The sequence below is a fragment of the Macaca thibetana genome, chromosome 7 (genome assembly GCF_024542745.1).
Source record: "Macaca thibetana thibetana isolate TM-01 chromosome 7, ASM2454274v1, whole genome shotgun sequence".
NCBI classification, from domain to species: Eukaryota; Metazoa; Chordata; class Mammalia; order Primates; family Cercopithecidae; genus Macaca; species Macaca thibetana.
In genome coordinates, this window is record NC_065584.1 from 45622722 (window position 1) to 45640181 (window position 17460).

The window sequence follows — 17460 nt, forward strand, 5'->3', positions numbered from 1 at the left end:
TCAGCGTACAGCAGACACGGGAAAGCAAAATTGAGTATAGCAAGCAAGAACATCCCCCACACAACAGAGCAACTTCTTCTTTCACTTGCTAATCCTACCCTTTACTGCTCTGGCCCTGCCCTCTTTTTCCTCTTTTCTTCATTTTTCCTCTTCTACTTTTTTATTTTCTTCTTCACTTGGCCTTGAGGCTAGTTGGACACCCACAAGAAAGATAACATTACCAAAGGCTCTCCATTTTCTATCTCACCTTCCTTATCCTAAGGATGGCTCTTGCCACCAGAGAAAGGATGTCCAGGTTTTTAAAAAAAAAAAAAAAAAAAAAAAAAAGGTTGTAACTGGTCTTCCACCTTTTGCAGCTCCTGTAACAAAGCCCGCTGGGTAGTCAGCAAAGCAAGCCTGTGTGTGGGTCTCCCTATAGATTAGTTGGCCGTGCTAAAATCCCGGTAGTCTATTAGTTAACCCAGAAAAGTTTACACATTTTACATACGAATTTTCTAAATCAAGATAACATTAGTCAACCCCTTATCTATGAGTTGTTTATTGGAAAAAATAATTAAATGCCCTACAAGATATTTTTTAACTACCTGTTTCGAGGCAGACACTTTTTTAAAAAAGCATATTAACAAATATCACAGGGGAGGGATAGCATTAGAAGTACCTAATGTAGATGACAGGTTGATGGGTGCAACAAACCACCATGACACGTGTATACCTGTGTAACAAACCTGCACATTCTGCACATGTATGCTAGAACTTAAAAAAAAAAAAAAAAACCCACTGGTTTTTAAGACAGTTCCTTCTCGATGTATGAATATATAGATCAGAAAACTCAGTTAATGATGTCATCAAATAAAACAGGCTTTTATATCTGTCACTGGTTCATTGCTCAATAATTCTTTCTTCAAGATTTATTAAATACAATAAATATTACAATGTCACACTTTTTTCATATTTTTTCTCTTCCTCTCTTCTCTATGCCAAAGTATATGTATTTCAGTCCTCAATCAATTTCGATATGTGGCAGTTTTGTAAGTCATATCTGTTACCATTGGTGTCTTTTACTTATAGACACTGTCCTAAACCAAGTCAAATGTTCATTTCAGAAAATATTTTAAAGTATTAGAAAGCTAATTCTACCTTTAAAATTGTATGATGGTGTAACTATCCCATCAAATTTGGAGTTTTTCAAATAAGATCTTATTTTTTTAAAAAAGTGTTCTGATTAAGTATTTTATAAGCAGTGAAATAAAATTTTTGAAACTTTGGTATCAAATCTTGCCCTCAAATTAATTTTTAAACATTTAAATCTGTATTTCAAAGCTAACTCATTTATACTAAATTGCCTTTAAAAATTAACCTAAATTATAATTTTTTAGTTTCTTCTAAAGCATTTCTTCCTACTTTGATTGAGTAATTAAACATAAGCCTCATAGTCTTATCAATAATATATCTATGTGGTCTTCAACACTGCAGGCTAATTAGGGAACCAATACTCTTTATACCAACTGAATTCATGTTAATCACCCCAGTGATTAATTAGAGGGACCAAGTATTGAATCAAAACTAAAACCAAATTTCTCTTGAATAGAAGAAAGTCTTCTTGGTTACAAGATGGCATCCAACTAGGGAAGATACTTTGTTGACAAGTCACCATACATAGATTTTTTTCCAAGGTATATGATTCCTAAAGGTCTGTAGTATCTTCATTTAAAGCAGTGCCCTTGATTATGATTATTACGTGTAAAGTGTTCTGAAAGCACATTAGTAAGCAAATCATTCCAAACCCCTTTAACCATGTTCTTCTTATGTCCTATGCAATCCTTACTTTAGATTCTTATCTTCATTATCATAGTCTTCCTAACACTCATCTTTGAGTCTTTGGTATTTTCTTAAATACACCTTTGGCACCTAGTTTTTCCAATCTGTTTTATCAGTTAATGACAATTCTTTAAATGATACACTCCATAGGACAAAACTTCAGACATTGAAATCAGACATCTCACTCAAACCTGAAAGAACAGTATGAACCACTTCAAACAATTTCGTGAATCTATCCAACTTGTTAAATAATTACCTGTCAAATTGCAAAACATAGGGACTTATCTAAACTTCACCACCAAAGGCATTCTGAAACAATTTGTCAAATAGTGAATGATCAGCTATTATACAAAAATCAGTGCAAAGTTTCATCCAGGCAGCCTTAAATGTACTCTTAACTAGATGAAGAAATAACATCATGTGGAATTTGTTGTTCTCATTAATTTTTGCAGATAAGGTTTCTAAAAAGTATCAACTCATTAAAAACAAATTTACCTCCCCACCCTTTTCCTGAGCTTCGCAGCCTATAAAAAAATAAATAAATAAAACTTAAACTGCTAACTAAAGGCCCACCACAAATTTTAACCAACCTGTAGAATTTAAAGATAAGCCCATCTGCAAGGCTATTTTGTTAAATTTCACTTTTAAAGAGAAAAGTCTAAGCCCTCCCCACAAAATAGTAAAATGGATCAGTTTGGAGTAATCTGGTCGTTACACTCAGCAGTTTAGTTGCAGTGTCTTTGCCCCATCTTGAATTGCTATTAATGGTAAAAGGAAAATGGTATCAAACAATTATTTGGCACAATGCTTGACAAGTCAAAGCACTTCAGAAAGAACCAGCCCTTCCTCATGTCATTTACAGAAAATTAAATGTGTTCCACCTTTCATCCTCAGGGACATGGCACTATCAATTTAATCTGTTACTTTCATTACTTTCCAGTAAGAGTGGCAGAATTTGGAAATCAGGGCGTAAAAGAAAATTTTTCACCTGTATAATTATTTAACGTAGGCCCCTTCCTACACATCTTATGTTTAAAAAAAATCTTTGCTTCTAAAGCGCTAATTGACCGCTTTATCATATGTGAACATATTTTCTAGTCAATTTGATGATTCTAAGGACTGCTGAGTAATAACCATTGTTCTCTCCAATCAGTTCAGCATGCATCTCATCTTTGATATCAAGTGCACTGGTAATGAGTGCCTTATATTAACATCTTCACTATAAACAGTTCAGGCATTTAGAAACAAAGTATCAATGGACTTAACAGTTACTTTAATTCATTTTATAAATAAGCAACTGAGAATTTTGCTCCAAGTGGCTGCTAGTGTAGCCCATTTCATAAATGGCATTCTCCGAAGCATAAGGCACAATATGATACGAATGCAGCTCTTCATAATAGAGAGACTGAGAACAGCATTCTTGTACCATAAACTTCAGCCGTTTTCTTGTATCAGAATATGCAGTCTTATAACAGGGAGCTTCTTTAAAGTATTCATAGCTCTCTTTCTCCGTCTCTAGATGTATCTTCCTCAGCAAATTGTTAATTAACACAGACCTTCTTAAGTAGGTTTCTGGGTCTTCAAGAAACCTGAGCTTCTCCAGAGAAAGTTTGAGAATGCAAGTTCTGTCCTCAGGTAATATCAGGTGCTGGAAAGCAAACATGATCATTAAATCTATATTTAGAAAAACAAAAACTACAGCTTTTTACTGTTGACAACACTCATAAAAATGAAAAAATAATAATAAATAAACCCTTACTTTTGGAAAATACCCATGGTAATCTTGATGTAAATCTTCTTCTTCTGCATATTTTCTCTTAAAGTAGGCTACTTTCGACGTTGTTAATGTATATGTTAATACTTTTTTTGGATAAGCTAAACAAATAAAAGAATTGGGGAAAGGTCAGATTTTATTGTGGCAAATAGTATCTTATAATATAAATTTTATCTATAAAAATAAACTGGTGATCCTGGAAATTGGTGTTCTCCCTTCAACGTGGTGAAGCAGTGATTGAAAAGCCGGCAGACAGGAAAATACCACCATCCAGACCCAAACTAGATGTTCTAGAGAGGATACCAATCTTTATTTCCTTATGCAGCCCCTCAGAAATCAAATACCAATATACTATTTTATTTCATGCCATTTAATGTCAAAACACACCCAAATTTGAAATGGAATGTAATGGGAGGAGATAAGAAATTTTTCATCATTCTTTTAGTTAAACTGCCCAATATAGAGAGGACATTTAGTGTTACTAGGTTAATCAAATTGGCATAAAATAGTTGGTAGCCCAATTACACTTTAAAGAAATAACAGTGTATCTATAGACAAAACACTCTATGATATGATTATGGTATAGCCATCATCCTAACACATGGTTTAATGGATGTTCTAAGTAAATGAAAGAATTAGGTAAGGTTCTGCTTTGCAGACTTGGCCTTGTCATAATACTGAAAGTGAAGACCTTTGTTTTCTCCTTTAAAATACTGTTGCTACCGAGGTTCTGAGTTGTTTAAGGAAGGACGGGGTTCCAGAAGCCAATTTTCACTGATCCTTCAGTTTAAAGGCAGTGCTTAAGGGAGTTCCCAGAGTGTACTCTAGGTGGCACTCATATCACAAAAAGGAGGCAAGATCCACTCTAAAAGCTAAAGACAAGCAGCTTCCTAGAGAAAGCACTGAATGAATTTAGAAAACAAATTGAGTCCAGTTCAATACTCATTCAACCTCAGGGGACCAGGCCAGAAAGAAACTTCATATTTAAATATAATTTATTTTACTCTTAATACACACCATCAAATATTTCTATGTGTTGAAACCATTTAGTTCACAAAATAATGAATAATTTATGTGTTAGTTAAATAAATCTACAGCAAGACATTTGATGGTTTTCCTCTAAAATCTTAGATTTTTCTAAGCTTAAATATTTAAAATGTGTTCAAGACTTTGCCTTTTCTAGTTTGTCCTCCAACTCAGTGGCATCTGAGCGACAAAACCTTCCTGCAACTTTTTGTAGTTATATGATTTTCCTCAGTCAGTAAGAAAAGCTACAAAATCACTCCCAAGCAGTCCAATTTTTCACTGGCGTCACTGTGGATTATTAACCAAAGAGAGCCTTAAGTCTGAGTTGTTATGTTTTGTTAACGGAATGAAGAATTTTAAAACACTGGTGTATCTGATCTTAAAAGAAATGAGTATGTCATGATAATTCACAATTGAACTGAAGCAAAGACAATAGTTGCTACTATACTTACACAATCCCTGAATTCAGTAAGCAAACACAGCTTACGTAGAGTTTTCACTGATTTCAAACGTTTAGGAAATAAGAACAAAACTGTATAGAGAACAAAGAAACCAGTTTTCTCAGGGGCTGCTTTTTAGTAAACTGCATTTTCTTTGGTATATATTTTAAGGATTTAATCAAATAATTAGGTGAAGCTTTGGGTTATCCCATGTGACAATTACTTGTACTTACTTCTTTTTAAACTGTTTAGCTAATTGATGAAATAGTTTTCAAATGTTAGTGAGCATCAGCATTATCTGGAGGGTATGTTAAACTCTGAGGGTCCCACCCCCAGAGTTTCTAATTCAGTAGATCTGGGATAGGAGCAGTGAATTTGCATTTCTAACAAATTTCCAGGTGATGCTGATACTGCTGGTATGGGGATTGCATTTTGAGAGCCTCTCGTTTGCAGCATTCAGCAGGTGTAGTAGTAGCACTATGGCAACGAGTTAAGAGCAGAACCTTCAGTCAATCAGCTGATTGCCATATCAATAGAATGTCAGGCAATTGGCTTGATTGATTGTTATTGTTACTGTTGCTTCCCTACACTGGCTTAGATGCTTTAGCCTCATGAACAAAGCCAGACTGCATTTTAACTAAATAGTGAAGAATGAAATCAGTTTTCCTGGGTTCACACTAAGAAGCATCAATGGCTGTTATTAGCATTATACCTGGGCAGGTCACTAATTTTTTTTTAACAAGTTCTAATGAATTTCTATAGTGTAGGTGACAGTGAGGAAAGACTAGAAAATGAGATGAGTAACTTTATTATAAGCAAACATGACTTTCTTATATGTATCTTTTTTAAATGTCTGCTCATTTTATCTTCCATGTAATGCAATATCTACAGCATTTACGACCAATTAAAAATCTTTTAATGAGTGATACAAGGGAGGGCAGGTGGCAGATTAGAGAACCAAATGACAAACTTATAGTTCTGGCTCCCAAGTGCACCTCCAGGAAAGATATTTTTATTTAACAGATCAAGATTTTAAAAAATCATATCAAATGATTCCAAGGTTCATAAAGATTGTCTGGCTATCATCAACCAGTTAGCCTAAGATACTGAATGTATCAGATCCTGAAAATACAGATAAAATTCTCAGGAATTCTAGATTTGAGTCTCAACTCCTCCGTGGGCAACACACTTAGCCATTTAGTTTATTGCTCTTAAAAAATACCCCCATGGGTTGTTAAAAATGCTGAAAAGCCTTCACAGCTGGTATCAGTTTGACAATTACCTCTTTGCAAGCTGTTTAGCTATTTAAAATGTTTTCAGTATCAATTTTGGAGGATGGTTCTAGCCACTTTTAGGTTCAAATATATAGCAAACATAAGTTCCTACATCTGTTTGCTTGGCTGGATTAGAATTCAAAAAATTCATAGCTGATAACTATGTATCCATCACCTGATTGAGCCTCCTGAGTGTCCAGATAAGAAAACTACAGCGCAGACAAGTTCAATAATTTACATTCTGGTATGTGGCTACGAGTTTGGGTTTTGAAGTCAGATGGAAGTGGTCTGAATTCCAGCTCTGCTGCTTCTTATTTGTGTGACTTTGAGCAAATTACATAAACTCTCTAGAAATCTCATTTGTAAAGTAAGGATAGAAATAACACTGGCTCATAAGATCATTGAAATAATTCATAGAAAGTGACTGGCACTGTGCCTAGCATATAGTAAATACTCAATCAAATTGTAGACCTTATTTGTGCCATTAGTCACAAATATACCACATAGAAACAAAGCCCAGCCTGGCCTCCTAGCTCTGACTCAAAGACTCCACCACCCTGCCTCCCAAAAATACTAGATTGTAATGAGCAAGTTAAAAAACTGCAAGAAAATATTGCAAATGATCAAGTGGAAAAAAAGTAGTACAGATTCTATAACAACTCCAAATATCTCTGGTGTATTGCCATGGGTCATGCATTTTGGGTGAAGGAGGTATAAACTATTTTTGAAACATACAGATAATCATCTGGATAATTAATTAAAGCTGACCTGACTGTCCAAGGAAGTTTGGTTGTTATGATTCAGTAAACATGTGTAAATCTATTATAGTTCTCCTGCAACTAAAAGGCCAAACTCAACCCAGCCTATTATTCAAATAAAGATGACGAAATAGACAAGAAAAAAATGAAATGACTTTATGTCTTCTTATTCTGAGTGTTCTGAGCTCTGAGAACAGTATGTAAATTACAAAACTGAATTAGGCTGAGCCTAAATTTATCTCTGAAAGTGAAATGGCTAATGCTGGCTTGAATATTCAAGCTGTTTCTAATGCTATATCCTCTGGGCCCATAAAATATCTGTGCCAGGCTCAGTGTCTTTGGTAGTATAAAACATCAATAACCAACAAATTAAAAGTTACGGAACAGAGTGACCATCCCTGTCATTAGAGTTCTAGCAATACAATTTATATGTAATTCTTTAAATAAATGTTTAAAATGTAATTACAAATGATTGCTCAAATGCTCTTCCTTATTGCTCTGCTTCGGCCTCCAGAAAACTAAAATCGTATTATGGTGCAGGTGATTTCATTTGGTATATGGCCCGGGGACAGTATATTAAGGAAACATCATGAGCAAATTAATTTACAAACACTTTGAGATAACAGACCACCGTAAAAAGAACAACTCCTGTCAAAGTAATCCATTCTTTATCCAAGACTGAAAAGCTGGAGACATGGTGAAGAAGTGATGAGTTCAATATATCTTAATTTTAGTTTGGTTTTCATTTTTCTCCCCACAACATTTAAATCAAAACATTCCAAAAACAGAGTTGAAACCGTCCTATTAGATGTGTGCATCCTACCCACAGACAGAAGGGGTGGAGGCTGATCAATGAGGAGAAAGAAGGTTGGTTTCATCTCAGATCAACAACTGACTTGTGTTATAGATAAATCAAGCACCTCAGCTTCACAATCTCTTGCTGATTTTTCTTTGTAACATGTTAGCCTGGCATGAGCCTTTGAAAGCGCAATGGTCCCTATTTAGCTAAATAATGCTTTGCTGGTGGCAAAGCTACTGGAGATGTTTCCTTAAGGGCCATGATCACAGTTGATTAGAAAGAGTTACCCCATCTGTCCCTGCTAACCATATTCTGCAGTCTCGCTGTATGGCTTAAAATACTTCAGCATAACCTCCTAGTTCTGTCCAATGGCCCCAGTTCAAATATCAGCTCTACAGTTTATTTGCTTACTGACTTTGGCCAAGATATTTAACCTCAAAGAGCCTAACTTTTCTTTAACTGTTAAATGGGGGAACAATATCAAACTCATTGAGTTTTACTGGAATTAGAAGAGATGATGTTTAAAAAGCAGTTACTCAGTGCCTGTCGCATGGGCTCATATTTCCTGCTCGATAAATGTTATGTATTATTATTGCAGTGACTTCATTTTGAAATCATAAATACATATCCTGCTCAGCAGCATTATAGTATACCTAGGACATTGGTCCTCTCTTTAGTGCTAAGCACGGGCTGCATGAAGCATTCACGAATGTATTCAAGAAGGGAGATGGGTGCAAAGTTCAAGGCTATGATTCTGTGCCTTCTGGAGACCTTTGGCTCTGTTGATGTTTAACAACGTTCCATCAGCCATCTTTCTTCTCTCTTATAACCCCCTTGCCTAGCACTTTTCTGGATAATATCCTTTATGGTAGTGGAACTCAGTGCCAGGTTTTATCTCCGAATCAATGGAGCAATCTGTTTCTTCAGATTTATCATCCACCCCAAGCACAATATTGACTTTACTGGCAGTTTAGAATTACCAACAAGTTCCAGCTCCTAGCAGACTTTCTTATGAACTTCCAGGAATAATGAGAGCCAATGACTTAGAAGACTTTCTCAAGATACCAGCAGCATTGTTTGGTACTAGATTGCATCCATGTCCCTTGGGATAACCCCAAGCACAGGCATGGAATAGTAAAGAAAACCCCACCAGTTCCACAAGCCTATCCTGCTCCCACGGTAATGGTCTCTGAACCAAACAGAACACCATTAAGTTTCCTTAGATGCTGCACTAAAGCCAATTGCTGCCATGATCTTGCCCCACTAATGACAGAGGCCAAATGCAGGAGGCTTCTCGGGTAAACGTCATGATTTTCCACCGCCTAGAAGTGGATTCCTGATTTTGAGGAATGATGTTCCATTTTACCCCATCTTTTACCTTGGAAAGTAGAAATGAATTAGAAAGAAAATTGCTTTTTTGGAACCACATTGCAGTATATGGGTTCCAAGAAATCCATACCTAGAGATATGCTAGAGAGATACTACAACTTCCCTCAATACCCAGGACTGGTACTCAAAGAAAAGACTTTCAATCCCTAACCTATAGATAACAGTGGCCTTTCTAAAAGTACCTGATCTATATCACTCACATTGTCTTCCACTTTGATATCACCACCACCACCACTCCATGCTTCAGTATATTAACAAAAACATCTGTCCGGGCCAATGTTGCTTCTGCTATCCCAGAAGGGATAAAAAACCCTTATGGATAAAAAACCGTAAGATTGAACTAATCTTTAATTTTACTCACTTTAAAACACATGAGGATTTGCCTGGAGTTGGGTGGCTCTCTGCCATCACTCATATGGTACCCGATTTGTGTTTCACCTGGAGTAGCTCTAGTGGTGAAATAATTTTCATTCACAGGGTACCTTCTCACTAAAGAGCTATAGGTGCTTCCATGGAATAGCGTACAGCCATACTATACAGCCATAAAAAAGAATGAAATCATGTCCTTTGCATCAACATAGATGGAGCTGGAAGCCATTATCCTAAGAGAACTAACACATGAACAGAAAACCAAATACTGCATGTTCTCATTTATAAGTGGGAGCTACATTGAGTACACATGAACACAAAGAACAGACACAGGGGCCTACCTGAGGGAGGAGGGTGGGGATACAAAAACTACCTCTCAGGTACTACGCTTATTACCTGGTGTTGAAATAATCTGTAGACCAAACCCCCAGTGACACACAATTCGCCCTTGTAACAATCCTGCACATGTACCCGTAAATATAAAATAAGTTTTTCCTAAACAGCTATAGATGCTTCATTAAATTGTGTTATGTTCGAGCTCAAGCAATCTACTTAAGCTTGTAGTCTTATACCACACATTAGATAGAGAGAAAATGAGCCACAAAGCAGTAAAATGAGCAGCACATGGAGGCAGAATTGAGGTTCTAGGCTCTTGAGTCTTGACTCTCTTTACGATATTCCAAACTTTTCTTCATGTTCCTTACTCATGCTCCCTTTTCCTAAGCACTTTGAAAATAATATATACTCTGAAATACACATGCAGAGTAGACTTCCCAGCCTCAAACTTGTTCCTCCTGTCCTTCTACACACCACTGATATTTAGATAACTCTTGTATTTCTACCAGGAAGCCTTCTTGCTGCACTTTACTTTCTGTCATTCTTTTGTTTTCTAAATATAAGGCTATATTACAATATTGAGTACAACACTGGTTAGCTCTTAGTGCTTTTCAGTAATATCCTTCCACCACCCCTTCACCCCATCTGAGAATTATTGCAGTGAATTGGATGGCTCTATTATTAGCCCATTTGTATAAACTTAATTAGAAAAAAAGAAAATATAAAAAAACTGGTGTTAGATTACAAAGGGTAAACATTAATGTATTAACACTATTTCGATAAACAACTTAAAAAGAAAAAGGAAAAAAAGAATCCACAAGGATTGGCTTCTCCCAAAACTCAAAAGTATCCTTCCTTTGTTTTAGTGCTGAATAGTTGTGGTCAATGTACTCCTACCTCTGCTTCAGAGTTAGCAGTTTCACTTTTTCTAGGTCTCTGAGGCATATTGCTTTGACAAAACGAGCAATCCGAACTGATTATTCCTTGGCTTTAGAGTTATTGTTGGGATGCCAGCTGACATGAGTCATCAGTAGAGAGCCCAGGTATGGAGGGAAGGGCCTCAACCTCTTGATAAAAGTTTTCAACATCTCTCTGTGCATCAAAGCATCTTCTAAATTCCATGAAGTTTACATGACATAAAACTGAACATAGAATTTTTCACATATACCTAAAAACTTCCAAATAGAGTATATGAGTAAAAAAGACTGAAATTATATTTTGATTTAGTTTTAACCTGCTTGATCTCAGCCTTATCCAAATGTTATACTCCTAAGTGCGTGCCCTCTTTATAACCCATTACATATACAAGTGCAGCTGGTGTTCAGATTGATGACGGTGACTAGATCCTTAAATAAAAATTGGTGTGGAACTCTGTATACATCTCATGGCAGATGACAGTAAATATTTTTGGTCTCCTTGGGTTATTTCTCACCATAAAATACAGTCAGTATGATAAATGAAGTAAGAAGGGTGGATGGTGCTAACAGCTAACAAAACAAACATTTTTGACAGTTCAAATGCTAATCTTTAATGCTTAAAATGATTAAACTACAGATATTTAAATAAGTGGCTACAGAGATCAATAATCTTAAAGTCTCATGGTATTCATAAATCTGTACGACTAGACCAGAATAAATTTTCAAATAGGTTTCTGAATAAAAATGGTCAATTATTTATTTTTATAAAGGGAGGAAAGAAATGGGATGAAATGCAGCATGGTCTATTCTTATAAATTTGATTGTTATTTGCTAGGCTAGTTACCTACGGAAAGGGCACAGCACATGTGAAAGTTACAAATGCTGGAGGTCTGAACACTCATTTAAGATGTATTCAGTCTTGAAAATTGAGTTTAAAATGTTGAACCCTCAGAGGTTTCTATCATCATGACCTTATGCAAATTAAATTTGAAGCATCACAATAATCTCTTTCTGCAACTTGGAGAGTTCTCTTCACTTCCTTCATTCAAACAGGCACTCGTGTGCTCAGTAGGCTTCCGCTTGGCATGTTCCCGGAGCCAGGCTACCTAATTTGGCCCGCCCTATTCACATGGGTCTTAGAGAGGAAAATCTGCCAGCCCACAAATGTCCTTTTTACAGAAAACCTCTATTGACTTCTACCCAGCAACCATCTATATAAACAACCCCTTATATTGATCTTGTAAGTTATGGTAATGCTACATTAGCATTCATTTCTCTGGATACATATTTAAACAGTAATTTCTTTTAAGCTAGCAATTACCTGGTAATGCTGAATCAATCCGAAAAGTGTATTTCTAGAACAGTTTCAGAAAATCTGCTGAGAGTTCCCCTTTGCACAGCGAGCATTTCTCACAGCCTCAGGCTCATGAATGGTTACCTGAGATCTTGAAACAAGGAGACAGACACAAATAACATCGGGCGAGTCAGGACTGCACTGATATGAACTGGTTCTCAAGTCAGGAGAAAGCCTGCAACAGGAGGATATTATCTAAGATATTTGAGATGGGGTTGGTCTGGACTAGATAGATAGATAAGCCTTTAAACACACACAATCACTTCAGTGTTCTCCAGATTTAAGTTTAAACATGAGAAATCTTAACTATCCTAAGAAATTTGGAAATAACTGAATAACTCATCTTACCAGTTATTTACTTGGGAGATTATTTTTGGAAGATTATCAGTACGCTGATTTAAAAAAAAATCAGAGTCATTCTTAAGTTTTAATGCCAGATTTTATATAATTTCAGGAAGTATTCCCTCTAAAGTAACAAACCAGGAGTTAACTAAACAGACGAACACAGTCTTTCTTTAGAATGCACATTCTTTCTCACAAGATTTGAAATCACCAAATGCTACTTTTTCTTTGAAGACAGCATTTCCTTAAAGGGCCATGTTTAACTGCACCTTTTCTACATGGATGTATGCTTACGGATCTCATCATCTTCTAAATTTAGAGAGATGTGCTTTCCAAAGGAAGATAGGCAGCCAATAAGGAGGATCCCATCAAAAGAGAGGTGAGTTACTATGGTTACTTTTCAGGAGGTTGAGTAACAGTGAACGGCTGCTCTTGGCCAAATGGACCCTTTCCAGAGGAGGACCTAAAAAGAATGTTGCTATCCATACGTGTTGATTCAATTAGTCAAGACTACACTATGTCGTTTGAGCTTTAACCACAGGCTTTCTATGGGCGCTTGCTGCTTCCAGCCTAGCCGCATATAGGCAGCGAAGTCAACGGATAAACAAGGACTGAAAACTTCCGAACGCTAACCTGATAGCGAAGAGCAAGGGAATCTTCACCCAAGAACCAATCCCAAGGTTTACATTTAAAAAATCAAATCAGGTCATTTGGGACCAGCAGCTGGCCACTCTTCAATGACTGGGGGCGGGGTGGGATCCCGGAACACGTCCCTATCCTCCCGCTCAAGAAAAGGAGTCTCTTCTGAGCTCGGAGGAAAGCACCTGGCTGGATGGGTCCAGACATACCTTGCGAGCTGGGTCCACTCACCAGATCGGCGCATGCACCTGTTAGGTAGAGGCGCGGGGTTCGGTGCTCACTCCTGCTTTTGGGGCTGTCACTCTTCAGTCGGGCACTGACAGCGGCAGCAGCGGTAACTGCAGCTCGGCGGGCAGCCCTGGCTCCTGCAGGTCCGTCCCTCCAGTCTCTGAAGCGCCTCTCACTCCGGGTTCGCAGCTCTAGGCGGGCGCGCAGCTGTTCTCCGCTCGCATTGGACCACAGGGAGCAGATGTTACCCGGTTGCTAGGAGCGTTGCTAGGAGGCGATGACGCCCCTCCACAGCTCGGGAGCAACTTTCCTGTAGGTCGAGTGCGCTGGCGGGGGCTGCTGGGAGCAAGGTTGAGCGCTGGAACGCCGAGGGGCGGCGAACAAAGAGCCCCGACAGAGGGGTCCCGACTGCGCTCGCCTAAGTTGGGGCTGGCGGAGTGGACTGGGAGGCTGGGGCGGGGCGAGAGCCACGGGCCCGGGTAGGTGAGCGGCCCCGCGCCTCCACCGGCAGGTCACTCGCTGCAGGCCTTGGCTCGATGTCCCCTACGGAGGTTGGGTTTGGGGAGAGGGGTGGGGTGGCACTTTCATCGACTGAGGAAGCAGCAGTGTTTGGCTCAGTGTTGTTGTTGTTGTTGTTGTTGTTGTTGTTGTTTTAGACCCTGATGCTTCCTCTGGGATACTCTTCGCCTTGGAGCAGGGCGCTGAGAAGGGAGAACCGGATGAGTTCGTGGGTGTGACGGGGTGAGGCGTTTGGGGACGAGCAGTACGGGATCTTCTGCCTTCTGGGACTCTCCTCCCTAGTATGTTCGTGTTTGTGTCTGCAGGTTTGAGCACTTGATAGATTCTGAGGAGGGATATATTAACTAATCCATAAAAATCAGCCCAGAGTCTCATTCCTTTTGGCGTTGTCTGTGGCTGCCTACTGGCAGGGTGCCTCAGATTAAGAAAAAAAAAAAAAAATGTTCTTGTGGTCTAAAACACGTCCTTCACACAATTAGAAAGTCTTCATTTTGGTCCAACAGCTAATTAAAACCTCAGGCCAACATGTAAACTTCTTTAAAACGAAAATGCAGAAGAGCAAAGGTATTTTTCACAAAGGAGACTAGAGGTGTGCGTGTTTTAGCACTTCAGTATACTTTAGTGTACATGTACACTTTAGTATAAATTTACCCAATTGGTTGCATAATTTTTCATATCTCACTCAAGCTATGTTTTTATGTTTTACATTGCTTTTGTTGTTGTTGTTGTTGTTGTTGTTGTTGTTAAATAGGGCTGTTTTCTTGGGGATGGGGGATAATTAGAACATCAAAGTGGGCAATTTGGGTAGCCAGTAAGCCAAATTAAAGAAGGGAAGATGAAAAATCTAGTAGAGAAATGTTGCACAAAGCTATCTTCAGAGGGAGAATCGCACCGAAGAAGAGACACATCACTTTCCTGGTTCCCTGTAGAGTCATGCCGGGGCCTGGAAGGAAGAGAGCACTACTGGGAATCAATTAGAAAGAAAAGTTGCCGTCTTTGGAGCCAGGGCAGGGCTGCTGTGCAGTGTTACATTGATTCCTGTGGTGGCTGGCTGTCTGTGAGGCTGAAGGGGCTACACCAGTGGCCCCACCGCTCTCAGGTCGCCCTGCTTGCTCTCTCAGCACCTACTGAACACCTGCGGCAAAGCTAACAGTTTGTTAGCCCTAAGATTTAAAAAGCTGGCAACCTAAAATCGAACTGTCTGAAGAAGTAATCATAAGCCACAGTGGTTTGAAGATCTGATGATAAAGTTTCAGCTATCGGGTATGACAGCGGGCTTTGGGATGGGTACACCTCAAATCCAGGAGATGGTCTTAGCCAGAAGTACACCACTGCTACTTCCTTCTTAGTTGGAATAAGGGCAAGATGCAGCTGATATCTCAATCAGCCTTGTCTTCTCATCCAGTTCATCTCAAAACACTCTCCTCCTTGCTCTTTAAGGTCCAGTCACACTGGACTTTTTTCAGTTTCCTTGAATATGGAAGGGTCTCACTTGCCTAAGGTATTTTGTACATGCTGTTTCTTCTTTCTTAATGTGCCTGCCTTTTACCTGGCTCACTCCTACTCAGCTTTCACGTCTCAGCTTAAATACCACTTCCTCATAGCAGCTTCTCCTGACAGCCTCCCACCGACTACATTAGCCCCTTAATTACGTTCCCAATTCACCCTACCAATCCTATTTCACAATATTCATCACACCAGATTTTAAGCTAGTGCACCTGGTTAACACCGTGTCCCCAGTGTCTAGCACACAGTGCCTGGTACATCAAAGGTAACCAAGAACACATGGGAATAGATGAATCCACCTGCCTGGTTTGAAGTCCCTGTTTTCACCTTAGCTACGGAGCTATCAGTTCATGAACTTACATTAACCTTGAAGGCAGCCACTAGTTGCTGTCTTTACAGTTACTCAAGCACAAGAGGGGGGCTGGGGGAAAGTCTATTATACAGAAAATAGTTTTATTCCCTTAACGAAACATTGTGTTTATAAAGCGACTTTTTTTCCCCCTTTTCAAAACATCTTATAAAGGTCACTACCTGCATTTTAATAGCATTGGGAAATACTCACCTAAAGTCATTTATGTATTTTCCTAATTCTCGTCTTTCCACACCCTCTAAAGTGGTTGTGAGTCCTCTGAGATGAACTGTTTCATTTTTCCTTAAAATACTCCTCTACCTCAGGTAAAAGCAGCCTCCATAATCACATGCTATACCTCTAGGGAGAAAAAAATGTATTTGGGAGCAGCTAGCTAATTTGACTAGTATGGACGGTATGTCTAGTGTTATACTTTATCTGAATAGCCTAGGAAATCTTTTCTATTGTCAGTTTAACTTAACAAATAATTGCCAAATCCCCTCCTCCTCTGGGACCACCTCAAGATATAACAGATGTTGGAAGACACAAAAGAAAGGTCAAGGTAATCCAAGATCACAGGATTCCTTGATGGCATAACTGGAATTAGAAAACAGGTATGATTTTAATCTTGACTAGGTTATTTATGTCTGCAGATATAGTTTGATAAATTCTGAAATTCTCCTTGTAAGATTAGAATCTTTCATTAGACAATTTTGGATTTTAAAATACATATTAAAATTCCATAAAACCTACCTTAGAATTTATCCAAATTCTAATCTTCTCACCACTCAATCTTGTCCCTCCTTGAGATGACCATAGATACAACGCCAATCCTGTCTCCTACTTCTTATCTGTTTGCTGAAAAGAATCAGATGTTTTATTATGTAGTGGAATGCACATTAAAATTTATCAGCACTGTGAAATGTCACCCAAGCTTCCCCTTGAGCCATATTTCTGAATATTTCTGGGGCAACCCCAGGGAAACTGTAAAGAGACTATGAAGCTTACAACATGTATCATGTGATTTGACTTATTTGACTTATCAATAAAATGCTACACAGGTAATTTTTTAATTACTACAAAAGACAAAAAGAAGAAAGAACCAAAGAACCAGAGTCATAGATGGCTATCTCAATTATTTTAACATTTCAGCACGGGTAAGCCTGTGTTGAAGCAGTGTCACAAGATAGCAATCATTTGCCAAGTTTAAGCTCTCCAGATGACATACTCTTAAGATTCATATAGGAAAAATGTTTCCTCTGTATTATTCTTCCTTTGCTCATAGTTATATTTGCTTTAATGTTTCCAGTATGCCATATATGTATGTATCTACTAGTGCACATACACAGGTAGAAATGGTCAACCTTGCTCAGCCTACCAGCTCAAAACTCTTTGCCCTGTGGCTTTGGAAACGTGAACTCAAATGGTCTTTCTCTGCAACAATGCTCCTTCGCAGTGTTGAAATGGTCTAAATCTAAGGTGACTATGGATGTACAAGTAGAAGTAGAACCCTTAATCAGCCGATAGAGTTCTAGTGCTGTCGTGGGTGAGAAAGAACTTAAGCAACCAATAAGTTTGCCATTGGCAAGCTTTTCGTAAATAATCACCAGTACCACAACATTT

General features: G+C 38.3%; 1 long non-coding RNA gene across 2 annotated transcripts; it reads right to left on the reverse strand.

Moving 5' to 3' along the window:
- Positions 1-522: 522 nt before the first annotated feature.
- Positions 523-16789, reverse strand: LOC126958968 (uncharacterized). 2 transcript variants are annotated; one of them, XR_007727415.1, is made up of 5 exons: positions 16591-16789; positions 13445-14925; positions 12222-12345; positions 3578-3693; positions 523-3466 (listed from the first exon to the last, which is right to left on the reverse strand). It is a non-coding gene; the product is annotated as an uncharacterized LOC126958968 (long non-coding RNA). The 2 variants fall into 2 exon arrangements; XR_007727416.1 differs by having other exon boundaries at positions 3071-3466; positions 13467-14925; positions 16591-16788.
- Positions 16790-17460: the final 671 nt, after the last annotated feature.